The 12,876-nt window shown below is 47.1% G+C and overlaps 1 protein-coding gene across 1 annotated transcript in view; it reads right to left on the bottom strand.

Moving 5' to 3' along the window:
- Nucleotides 1-8,976, bottom strand: part of MAP3K2 (mitogen-activated protein kinase kinase kinase 2) — a 66,062-nt gene extending 57,086 nt beyond the window's left edge. Inside the window, exon 1 of the mRNA XM_007534710.2 lies at nt 8,281-8,976. The gene's annotated coding sequence lies outside the window, so the exon portion shown is untranslated. The remainder of the gene's footprint in view (nt 1-8,280) is intronic.
- Nucleotides 8,977-12,876: the final 3,900 nt, after the last annotated feature.

Raw genomic sequence — 12,876 nt, 5'->3', positions numbered from 1 at the left:
CATGTGCTGCCGGGGATTGAACTCAGGACCTCACACTTGAGAATCCAATGTCCTATCCACTGTGCCACCTCCAGGACCACACTGCTAATGTCTTTTAAAAAAAAAACATATCGGTACTGTACTTGAGTTTAACTTAGCTCGTCTTAGATTGTGCTGTGCGTCCTGCATGAATAAAGAGATACTGCCTACAGCCCAGCCATGAGTCCCTGGTCGTCTGTTACCCGCCCGTGAAGCCAGCCCGGCGAAAACAACCTTTCCCTCCTTCCACCTTTCCTTCTTTTTTCTTTTCTTTCTTTTATCAAACCCTTTTTTTTTTCTCAACTAGGGGATTAATGGTTGACAACTTCTGTTCCGATTTCTCAGCTTCTGTCCATAAGAAGGTCTGGCATTTATTTATTAATCAATGTATTTATTTTCCACCACTCCTGCCACCAGAGGTCTGTGTCTCCATCCCCACCCCTGTAAATAACCACTCTAGTTCTCCCATGGTCTTAGAAATAGGTTGACATTTTGTTTTTGGTTTTGTTTTTTTTTTTTCATTTTTAAAAAATGTATTCCCTTTTCTTGACCTTGTTGTTTTATTGTTGCAGTTATTATTGTTGTCATTGTAAAAAAAAAAAAAACATATCTGCAAGGTACTACACTAGATATTTGATCTCAGTCACACTTCATAGCAAACCTACAAAATTAGGCAAATCATCTCTCACAGGTAAGGAAAACAAAGCTTGCTAGCAAGGTTCAACAGCAAAGCCGAGTCTTTTAGAGCTGGCTCTTAACTTCATACTTTCATCTGCTCACTTCATATTTTCTCTATTTATTTTTGTTTAGAATAAATATTATAATCATAGTCAATGTGTAGGATCTGGTAATTCAGTTCACCTACTGTCTCCTTCCTAAGGCCTCTGGAGGTCCCCTGTATGCCCCCCAGGCCCATTTCCCAGTACAGATTAGGTATCCCACAAATGGTAATATTACTCTGGTCATGCAAGCCCAATTTCCTGACTGCCCTAAGAGGAATTACAGTGCACATGTTCAGAGAACAGATTCTGGTGAGCTTAAATTGTCAATACTTCTCTAATAATGACTTTTTCTTTGAAACATTAAATCACCTATAATCTTAGACCAGAAAGACCAGAAGCAACTGACTGTATCACTATATTAGCTACAGCTATATGTAAATCTATTTAAAATGACATAAATGGAGGGAGTCGGGCGGTAGTACAGCAGGTTAAGCGCACATGACGCAAAGCGCAAGGACAGGCAGAAGGATCCCGGTTCGAGCCCCCCGGCTCCCCACCTGCAGAGGAGTCACTTCACAGGTGGTGAAGCAGGTCTGCAGGTGTCCATCTTTCTCTCCCCCTCTGTCTTCCCCTCCTCTCTCCATTTCTCTCTGTCCCATCCAACGACGACGAAATCAATAATAGCTACAACAATAAAACAACAAGGGCAACAAAAGGGAATAAATATTTAAAAATAAATAAATAAAATGACATAAATCATGGTGACGTCTTGTATGATACAGAAAATCCTAACAATGGATTTTCCAAGTCAATCAAATTTCCAAACAACTTGGCTATGATAATAGCTATCCTAAAAGATCAGGAACCCTCCCCATTCTCTATAAAATCCGAATTTCTCCCAGTTCTGGAAACTCAGCGGTGAGGCTCGTTTTTCAGCAGTCTTCTCTCGGCCCATACCAACTGATAATGCATTTGCTGACCTCAACCTAATCAATGCAACTAATACCACCTCAACATGTTTCACTTCAGACTGTGTCCACAGGCCTATGATGTCAACCGTTCAGCTCCTGACACCAACTTGCAGATGCTACCATGAAGCCAACCTGACTTCCCTGGGCAAACGACCTCATCAATGTGTCCCGGAGTCCCACCTCTCCAGAGCCCTGACCCACAAGGGAAAGACAGGCTGGGAGTATGGATCAACCTGTCATCAACCATGTCCAGCAGAGAAGCAATTACAGAAGCCAGACCTTCCACCTTTTGCTCCCCATAATGACCCTGGATCCATGCTCCCAGAGGAATAAAGAATAGGAAAGCTATCAGGGTAGGGGATGGGATACGGAGTTCTGGTGGTAGGAATTGTGTACACCTTTATCCTATGGCTTTGTCGATATTTATTTTTAAATAAATTTAAAAGATAAAGTAAGGGGACGGTGGTGGCGCACTTGGCTGAACACACATATTACAATGTGCAAAGACCCAGGTTCGAGCTCCCAGTCCCCACCTGCAGGGGAAAAGCTTTATAAGTGGTGAAGCAATGCTGCAGGTGTCTCTCTGTCTCTCCCTATCACCTCCTTCCCTTTAGATTTCTGGCTGTCTCTAGCCAATAAAATAAAGAAAATAAAAAAATTGAAAAAAGTAAAATAAATAATAATAATATAGAGCATAGATTCTGGAGCTAGGTTGCCTACGTTCAAATCCCACCTCCACCACACACACACACAGTGTAAGCATGGACAGGCTTCTCACTGTCTCTGTGTTTCAGCTCCTTATTTGTAATATGGATATTAAAGAAATTAATTTATTGGACTGTTATATCAATTAAAGTAGTGTCTTTAAAGTAGCACTTAAATCAGTGTCTAAAATACAGAAATTAAGTTTGCTACATAATGGGAAACAGTACCAAAAGAGAGGAAATAAACAGCAAATTCAGAAGGAAGCAAGCAGTAAAGGAGCCTGCAAGCTGACTCAATGGTGGTGTCCACGCTAGGCCACAGGCCAGGGGGCAATGCCCGGCACTCAAATGGCAGAGCACACACATACACACACACACAATTAGAAGAGAAAAAAAAAAAAAAGAACAGAGGTCCTTAATACAAAAGAAAACAAAACAAAAAAACCAGTAAATTAAAAAAAAATGTGTTGTGATTGGTCAGTAAAGTTGCTGTTGTCAATTGTGTTTTTACAGACATTTTGCCCCAGGCACTGTGCCGCTTGCTGGGCATCTAAACTGACTGTGCACCTGGAGAGTCACCTCCAAGTGGAGGGCACAAATATGGGGCTAAGAGTGCTCCTGGGTCCTGCCCCAGGCAGGGGCAACAGAGACTGATCTGAAAAGTATCAGAACAGTGACAAATCACACCTTATTCTTTTAGTTTTGTCATTATTAAAGTCCACACTAAAAGATGGGCAGGGTGGAGGGGATAGTATAATGGTTATGCAAAGAACACCTTCACACCAGAGGCTCCAAAATCCCAGGTTCAATCCCCCAAGCTGAGCAGTGCCTAGTAAAAAAACAAAATAATAACTAAAGTAGCAGCACAATGGGGGTGGGAGAAGGGATTACTTTTAGGAAAATGACTCCTAATTCTATAGACCTCACTGCTCTTGAAATTCACAGTATTCTGACTCTTAAAAATCTCTCGAGATTCTTAACAGAATTAGCAGCCTGTTAATTACAAGGACTCCAAATAGTTCTGTCTTATGCTCTTCTAAGTTGGGAAGGCAATGTATAATAAAAAAAAAAGGTAAGCAACACCCTAAGAGCCAAGTAGCAGTAGAGGCAAGAAGGCAAGCAGTGTCACAGAAGAAGCAGATGAGGAGCTGCTGTGAGGAGAGCAGGCAGCCAGTGTCCCTCAGGCACACCAAAGGCGCAAGACCCAAGTACTCAGAGTCGTGTTCTGTAAACGCATGCCTACACACAGACACAGGACAGACAGACACCTCACACAAGAGCTGGGAGTGAGAGGAGAGGCATTTGATTCTATGTGGAGAGTTCAAGTGATTTACAAGGATGTGTGGAAAAAACTTGCACATGTTCTGTGACTTCAATCACATTTTCAATGAGCAGTTACTTACAGAAATCCTACTGTCAACCTCTACTTGAAACAGTCACCCACTAAGGAGCAGTTTACTGGTTGGGAAACAGATCCAGTTATACTTACTTCTATTTCTCTATAGCCGGCTTAATCAAAACAAAGACCAGCTGCTTCTTCACCAGTCATCAGCAAGCATTCACCACCAACCATCAGGAGATGAAAACATGGAGAAGTTAGAACTGACGTTCCCAGGAAAGAGAGACTGCTCGATCCCTAGCACCACGGTATGACAGGCCTACGCAGTATTCTGGTCTGCCTTCCTCATTCTCATTCTCAGAAACAATCAATTAAGTCTTTGGGGGGGAATTTTAGTAAGAGTCATCACACTTTAAAAACCGTCTAATTCCTGAACTTGGAATGCTACAAAGCTAGAACGGATGCACGCTAATTCACCTCAGCACTCCTTGCATGACAGCGCAAGTGGAGAGTTTTCTGTAAATGTTCATGAATCATCCTGTTCCACTGACTTCTGACTACTCTGGTGCAGCAAACACCGGCTAAGGAAAACCCAAAAGACAGACACCGAGTGCACAGGCGAGGACGTGTCCCAAGTCAGGCCTGTAAAACCATTCCTGGGAGTTGGTAGCCAGCGGGTTAAGCGCACATGGCGCAAAGCTCAAGGACCGGCATAAGAATCCCGGTTTGAGCCCCTGGCTCCCCACCTGTAAGGTAGTCCCTTCACAGGTGGTGAAGCAGGTCTGCAGGTATCTTTCTCTCCCCATCTTCCCCTTCTCTCTACATTTCTCTCTGTCCTCTACAATAACAACAACAATAACTACAACAACAATGAAAAACAAGGGCAGCAAAAGGGAAAATAAATATAAAAAAATTTTTTAAAAAAATTCTTGACAGCAGACGCCTGCCTTCACTGGGAAACTTTAAAACCCCATGAAGTCCGAGTCTGACTGACCCAGCTGCACAAGCACCTTAGGACTCTCTCTATAGACCAACACAAGATGGTCGACGCCAAGGTGCAGCACGTAGCCACCTGCTCTGCCACACGTCATCTGGTCTGAGCGACTCCAAAGCACCGCAGCAGCTTCAGCACCCCATCTTCCCCTCCCCATGACTACTTACATATGCATTTTATATATTTGATACAACAAAGAAAAATCGAGAGGGGAACGGAACATAGGTGAAGAGAGAGAGACACCTGCAGCCCTGCTTCACCACTTGTGAAGCTTCCCCCTGCAGGTGGGGACCAGGGGCTCGAACCCAGGCCCTTGTGCATGGGAATATGTGTGCTCAACAGAGTATGCCACCACCTGGCCCCTCTTTCTGCCTCTGTCTGAAAAACTCAGGTGAGAGCAGTGAAGCCCCTTCAACTGCGAAGGTTCAGCAAGTCTCAGACTGATGGGCAGAAGAGGTGGGGAGGGCAGGCTAGTCTGCGGGGGGGGGGGGGGGGGCCCGGGGGACACAGCCGGTGGCGCTCCACCACCACATGCCTTGGTGGGGAGCAGTGGGAAGCTTAGTAATCACCCCAAACAGAAAAAGAGATCAGTTTTTCACTAAGTGTGTGTGAACCAAGAAAACGGTATTTCTGACCAGCAAAACCGTTGACTCTGGAGATGCATGCTGGTGTGTTTGAGCCATCGTATCTCAGGCTCAGCTTCAAATGGTTCCGTCTAAAATAACACAGGGGTAAGGGAGAGGGCTCAGCAGCAGAGCACAGGACTTGCTGCCTCGGGCCTGGGCTCAGCTTCCAGCACTGGCTATGCCATAGCTGAGAGTCCTCTGGTCGCTTATGGAAACAAGTAGCCCTTTGAAAAGATGACACGCACACATTGACAGATGTCAACACCCACCGAGTGCAGAGAACCATCACTGGATGTGCACTGCGGTCAGCTGCCCGCCACCCTGCAGCGGACTCACGCAGAAAGGCCAGGGATGGGGCAGTGCACAGCGCCACAGCTGCACAAGGAATCCAAGTCTTCCTGAGACTTCCACAGGGAATGAGAGAACCAAGCAGGACTTCACTCCAGCACCGCGCCTGGCCTACACTGTTCACCCCCCAGCAGTAGGCACGAGGGTTGGGAAGCAAGGCTCCACCAAGACATTTCTTGGGAGACTGAGTCTGTGATGGGCCTGAGCATTTCAGATACACCCTCAGCAGTCACTTCTCTCAAGACACGTGGTGACCCTACCATTCCACTTGCTCTGAATGTAAGTCAATGAGACTCAACACTCTTGTGTTTTAAACAGATTGGTTAAATCTGTGAATCTCTCACTGGTTAACCCTATAATCGGATCAGCTTTTCAAAGGCATCACAAAGATACCCAACGGCCAATTTTCAAATACACTAGAGAGAATTCGAGTCTACTATGGCTGGGCATCAGCTGATTTCTTAAACACTTACTTACAGTCATGAATTATGCTTCAGTCACTCAAGAGAAATATGTTAATATTCTATCTACAAAGAGAAAGGTAAAGGCTCCTTTTCACTGACCAGATTAAGAAATGGTACAAGCCCACAACTGTCAGTTTATGAACAGACTAGACACTGCAGAGGGTGAAAGGGAAAAAAAAAACCAACAATGAAGGATAACTTTCAGGGCTGGGCAGGGGTGTACTTGCTGAACGAGCACCTACAGGGGGGAAGCTTGTCGAATGGCGGAGAAGGGCTGCAGGTCTCTCTGTCTCCATCCCTTTCTATCTCCCCTTCCCTTATAGATTTCTATCTGTCCTGTCAAAGAATAAAAAGTTAAAAGGAAAAAATGGCGGCCAGGAGCAGTGAATTCATTGCTAGCACCAAGCCCCAGCGATAATCCTGGTGACAATAACTTTTTTTTTTTAAAGTTAACTTTCTACAACACTCTATAAATGAAAATTTTATCCTAATTCAGGAATGTTGCATAAGACAATGCAGAAATGACTGTGTTGTCACTGCCACATACGCTGCAACACATTTTGCAATAAGGAAATCTCAAGCAAATGACTCGTGAGTTCCCTATATGCATAAAGAATAAACGGCACTCAAGTCTTACCAAAATACATGCGGTTAAACATATGTATTTTTAACAAGAGAAACTTTTCCTCTTTAGCTTTTAGAAAAAAATGGTAAAGGTGCGGAGAACCACCTTTTTAAATTTATTTTTTAGGGAATGGAGAGATAGCATAGTGGTAATGCTAAAGACTTTCACATCTGTTGCTCTGGAGTTCCAGGTTCCACCCCCAGAACTATCATAAACCAGAGCTGAGCAGTGCTCTGGTCTCTACATTCACCTTTTTTCTGAATGTCTGTCTGAATGAAAATAAACCAAGGGGGCGGTGGCACACCTGGTTGAGCACACACATTACAGTGTGCTGGGACCTGGGTTCAAGTCCCCATCCCAGTCTGCTGAGGGAAAGCTTCATAAGCAATGAAATAGTGCCACAATTGGTCTGTTCCTATTCAACTTCTGTCTGTATCCAATAATAATAATTTAAAAAAATCTTAAAAATAGTATGTTTAGGTCCTGGAAGACAGCATAAAAGTCACGCAAAATAGGGGGCCAGGTGTTGATGTCCCTGGTTAACTGCACACACTACAGTGCACAAGGACCCGGGTTCAAGCCCCTGGTCCCCAACTGCAGGGGGAAACCTTCACGAGTGGTGACGCAGGACTGTAGGTGTCTGTGTCTCTACCTTTCCTCTCAATTTCTGTTTCTATCCAATAGTAAATAAATAAAAATATTTTTTAAAAAGTTATGCAAAATAATACTAGTAATAGTAATAATTCACGGCCTAGGCTCCCAGGTTTCAGGTTCAATCCCTGGTACCCCTTAAGTCAGAGCTGAGCTGCGCTCAGGTCACAGAATAGATGGGTCAATAGGAATAAACAAGTGTTTTTATAATACGCCAAGAAAATGGTTCAGCTGGACTAGAGCGACACAGAGCAAATATTTTACCTTGGAAGAGAGTAAACCAGCTGTGTTTACAATCTAGGGGGTACAGCGACCTCGATTCCATACGTCTGTATTACACAGTCACACACACACTTCTGTAACACACACACTCCAGCGACCCCATTACACACACACACACACACACACACACACACACACACACTTCTGTAACACACACACTCCAGCGACCCCATTACACACACACACACACACACACACACACACACACACACACACACACACACACAATTGCCAGAGTAGAAACACTTCCCCATGCGAGGTTGCCCACGTTGCGGGAGCCGCAGCCTGTCCCAGACTTCCTGAGCTGTAAAGTGGGGGGGGGGGGGGGCGGAGTGCTGGGAGTGAGGCTGGGTACTGGGGGGGTGAGGCTGGGTGCTGGGAGTGAGGCTGGGTACTGGGGGAGTGAGGCTGGGTGCTAGGAGTGAGGCTGGGTGCTGGGAGTGAGGCTGGGTGCTGGGGGGTCAGGCTGGGTGCTGGGGGTGAGCCCGCGGAGACCAGCCCCGTCCCGCCGCCCGCCCGGTCTCAGCAGCACATACCGGCGCTCCGCGAGGCCTCCACCGGGGACGGGCCTCCCGCCGCCTCCCCCTCCGCCCAGCGCTCAGTCCCGAGGCCGCGCGTGCCGAGGGCCGGCGACCGGGGGTCAGGGGTCAGGGGCCGGCGCAGGCCCGTCCTTCCTTCACATGGAGTCCGGAGCCCTCGCGGCGAGGGACGCGCACCGCGTCACGCTCGGGCCCCGCTCCCCTGGCCGCCGCGGCCCCGCCAATCCGCACTGGAAGCGAGGAAGCCGCGCGGGCCGGGAGGGGCGGGGGCGGGCGACCCCGTAGGTGGTGGAGGAGGGGCACGCTGGGCCTTCCGCTCCTCGTCGGCGGCGGCGGCGGCGCCTTGCGACCCCGGGACGCCGCACCCAGCGGCCGCCGCACCCGCGTCAAGCGCAGCCGCTCGTGAAGTTCGGCCACCACTACCACACGACCCCGTGACGTCGAGCGTCGCACGGCGCACGTCACGGCCCGCCGACCGGCTCGTGCACGCGACCCCGCAGCGGGTGCGCGCCCAGCCCTGAGGACGCGAGTTTGCGCCTGCGCAGTGCGGCCGCGCCTACTCACGCCCCTTTGCCGCAGCCGGCTCCGCGGCGCGGGGATCCCCGGCCCAGCCCCCGCCACTGCCCCGCCCACGGCTGGAGCCTCCTGCTGCCGAGAAGAACTCGGCTTCCCCAGGCCCTGCAGCCTTCGATCTGGGCCTGAAGCAAGAGGCATCCCAGTCCCCCTCGAGGAGTGTTTTGCAAGGGAAAAACCTTCTGCCTCTGGATTTAAGCTCATCTGAGATTTCTCTTTTTTATTCCAACTCGTGGGATTTAATTTTAGATGATGTTTATCGAATAGGGGTTTACAAGATTCTAACAGCTTTTTTTTTTTTAAGGAAAGTAGAAATTCTTGTCCAGGGGCCAAGTGGTAACGCCTGGTTAAGTGCACACACATTATTACAGAGCACAAGGACCCTGGTTCGAGCCCCTGGTCCCCACCTGCAGGGGGAAAGCTTCACAAGTGGTGAAGCCAGGCTGCAGGTGTTTCTGTCTCTCTCCCTATTGCTTCCTTCCCTTTTCAATTTCTTTCGATTTCTATCAAATAATAAATAAAAATTTAAAAAAGAAATTCTTGTGGACTTGTCAGCTCATGGGAAAAAGCTACCACTCCTGAGATGGACCATCTCATTACATGTCTTTTCTCTTTGGTTCTTTTCTTTGCTGTCACACCCGGCAAGTGTGAAAGGAACTGACACCTCATCCCACCCCCAAAAGGATAATGGCAGCTTCGGGTCACAGTCCTTTTCGGCCTCCCCATCCACCACAGAACAAAACATAAAGTCGTGTTGAGCCCACCCGCCTTCAGCATCTCTCCTGGCCAGAAAGCCTGTTCCTGCCTGATGGTTTCTTCTGATTTTTAATGAATTAATTAATTTTTTTAAAAAATTGAAGTGATTTAATAATGATTAACAAGATTGTAGGATAACAGGGCTACAATTCCACACAGTTCCCACCAGAAGGGGTGCAGAAGGTGGGAGGTCTGGCTTCTGTAATTGCTTCTCCACTGGACATGGGTGTTGGCAGGTGGATCCACACCCCCAGCCTGTTTCTATCTTTCTCAGTGGGGCAGGGCTCTGGGGAGGTGAGGTTCCAGGACACATTGGTGAGGTCATCTGCCCAGGGGAGGACAGGATGACGTCATAGTAGCATCTGCAACTTGGTGGCTGAAACTGCCCCATGTTTTTTTCCAATAGCTCTTTAAACTTCTGGTGCTGCTCTGCCCTTGGCTCAACTGTGCGCTGTGGTTACCACCTGCTTCCCTCAGTGCCAGACCCCATGTCCATCCACCAGCTGAAATGAGGAGATGAGAACAGCACTGGTCCCAGTGAATGAGCTGGTCCCAGAGGGAAGCAGGGCTCCAGCTCCAGGTCCTATGATGGTCAAAGGAGCAGGCATCCGTGGGTCAGGGGCCCAGGGACAGAGCAGTTGTGTAACATCAGAACATCTGTTTCTCCTTCCTGGAACTTTTACTACCAACCCAACAAGTAGAGGTGTCAAAGATGCAGGAGCCAGGATATTCATTAACATGTGTATGAAATAGTGAAAGCCTGAAAACCGCCAAAATGACTGTCAGACTGAGATATGAATAATAGTTTCATCTGCTTGGCTGAGACTTAGGTAGTCAGCACAAAAAAGGGCTAATGACAAGGACCTCCAGCACTCTGAGCTAAATACAGAAACCCTCTAAAGCAACAGGAAGGGACTTGTGTCAAGGCTGAGAGCGTCTTGCAGGGAGGTGAGAGATTGTACCCCTGCACACTGTCATCCATTGGCCCGCCAATAAAGAAAGGAGAAAAGAAAAGGGATCGTGCTGCCCGTATCTGTTGAGAGAGTGAAGTACTTGAACACAGTGTGCACACATCATCTAGGTCTCTCAGCTTCCTTTCAGTTTGAAAAGTCTCAAGTCTGGTGAGCAGCAGAAAAGAGGGTCTTGTGTCCTTGAGAGTCTAATTTGAATCAAATTTGAATCTTAAACTTCTGCCTTGTTCGCCACAGTTCCTGGCCTGACCACATAGCTGGCATTCAGCTGCTGTTTATTTACCTAGTCTTTCAGAGATGAATTTTTCCTCATACCTCTGCTCATTCCTTCTGGCTCCTTAGAAATATCCCACGTACGTGGCGTCTGGCTCCTTAGAAACATCCCACGTACGTGGTGTGAAGCGCAAGGACCGGCCTAAGGATCCTGGTTCAAGCCTCCTGGCTCCCCACCTGCAGGAGTTCACTTCACAAGTGGTGAGGCAAGTCTGCAGGTATCTATCTTTCTCTCCCCCTCTCTGTCCTACTCTCTCCATTTCTCTGTCCTATTTAACAACAATGACATCAATAACAACAACAATAATAACTACAATAACAATAAAAAACAAGGGCAGCAAAAGGGAAAATAAAAAAGAAACATTCCACGTATTAATAATATTGCTTTCCCTTCATTCCCTTTTTAGATTGATAACTTTTCTTATTTTGGTATATGTGATTACAAATTCCAGACCTTATGGTTTTTCTTGAAAAAGAATTTTTTTTTTTATTTTGCTCTCTGTGCTTTGCTTGAGATTGTAATACACTTACCAACTTCCAGAGACTCAGTGCTGTGAGAAAAGTAGACAGATAAACAGATCATTATGAACAGGTGATTTGTCCCATAGCAGAGGTGTGTGTGGACTAACATGCAAGCCAAGAGGAGGTTTCTCAGGTGTGCTTGAGGACTGAGGGGAGATGGCAGAGAAGAACAAATGGTGTGCTCATTTTCTTGTGGCTGCTTAACAAACTACCAGAGGCAGAGCACCAGTTTGTCATGCCTGAGGCCCCAGAGGTCCCAAACTCAAGCCCCATATCTGGAGTCACAATATGCCAGAGATCAGCAGTGTTCTGGTTTCTCCTTCTCTCCTCCCCACCCCCTAGGCCCTCCCACCCTCTCTGTCTCTCACCTAGTAGAGTGCACACATTGCTCTGTGGGAGACCTGGATTCAAGCTGCCTTCTGGTCCCCACCTGCATGGAGAATGCAGAAGTAGTGCTACAGGTATCTCTCCTTCTTTGTCTCTCTGTCTCTCCTTCTCTGTCTACCTCTATCTCTCAGCTATTGTAGTGGACTTACGTAGGCACTGATCCCCAGTGATAAGTCTGGTAGCAAGCAAACAGACAACCCATGGGTAGCACACCCAGGTAGGGACCTGGGTTCGAACCTCTAGCACCATCTAAGAGCACCTTGCCTAGCATCAGAGGAAGATTCATAAATGGGGGAGCTGTGTCATTGTGTCTCTCCTTCTCTCCCTGTGTTTCACACTCTACCTGTAACTTAAAAGCCAAAACAAAATCTGCAGGAGAGCAGTGGAATCTTGCAGCTTTAAAACTCCATCAAGGCTGGCAGTTGGGTTTCTCCACAGGGCATCACAAACTGAAATCAAGGTGTCAAGGAGATGGCCGAGGCTGACTTCCCACCAGAAGATGGGAAAACTCTTCCAGACTCATGCTATTGATGCAAGTCAGTTCCTTATGAGGATCAGACTGAGATTCCAGTTTCTTGCCCATAGTCAGCCAGGGCCTGCTGTTGGCTCCAGTGGCCAGCCACACTCTTTGCCACAGGATACCCTCCATGGTCACAGCCAACAACAGAGAACCCTGCACACCAAATCCTTCGTACACCAGGTCTCTGTTTGACTTCCTCTTTTGCTACCAGACGGAGGGAACTCTGAAGTCAGAGAGTTGACATGACTAGATCAGTCCTATCCACATAATCTATTCTTTGTTTTTTCTCCAAGAAATTTTACACTTTATTCAAGAAAACTGAGAACACCCACATGTTGGAGTACATGTGGGCCATGAGAGAGGGAGAGGGAGAGGGAGAAAGTAAAGAGCTTTTTACTCACATTTTGGCAGGCCCACTTCAGCAGAAAGAGAGAAAGCCAGATAGTCTATTAAAAAAATTTTTTTTGAATATTTATTTATTTATTCCCTTTTGTTGCCCTTGTTGTTTTATTGTTGTAGTTATTATTGTTGTTTATGCCATCGTTGTTGGATAGGACAGAGAGAAATGGAGAGAGGAGGGGAAAACAGAGA

This window comes from Erinaceus europaeus, chromosome 18 (assembly GCF_950295315.1).
Source record: "Erinaceus europaeus chromosome 18, mEriEur2.1, whole genome shotgun sequence".
Lineage (NCBI taxonomy): Eukaryota > Metazoa > Chordata > Mammalia > Eulipotyphla > Erinaceidae > Erinaceus > Erinaceus europaeus.
Note: the sequence above shows the minus strand (reverse complement) of the source record. Positions and strands in the feature narration are given on the sequence as shown.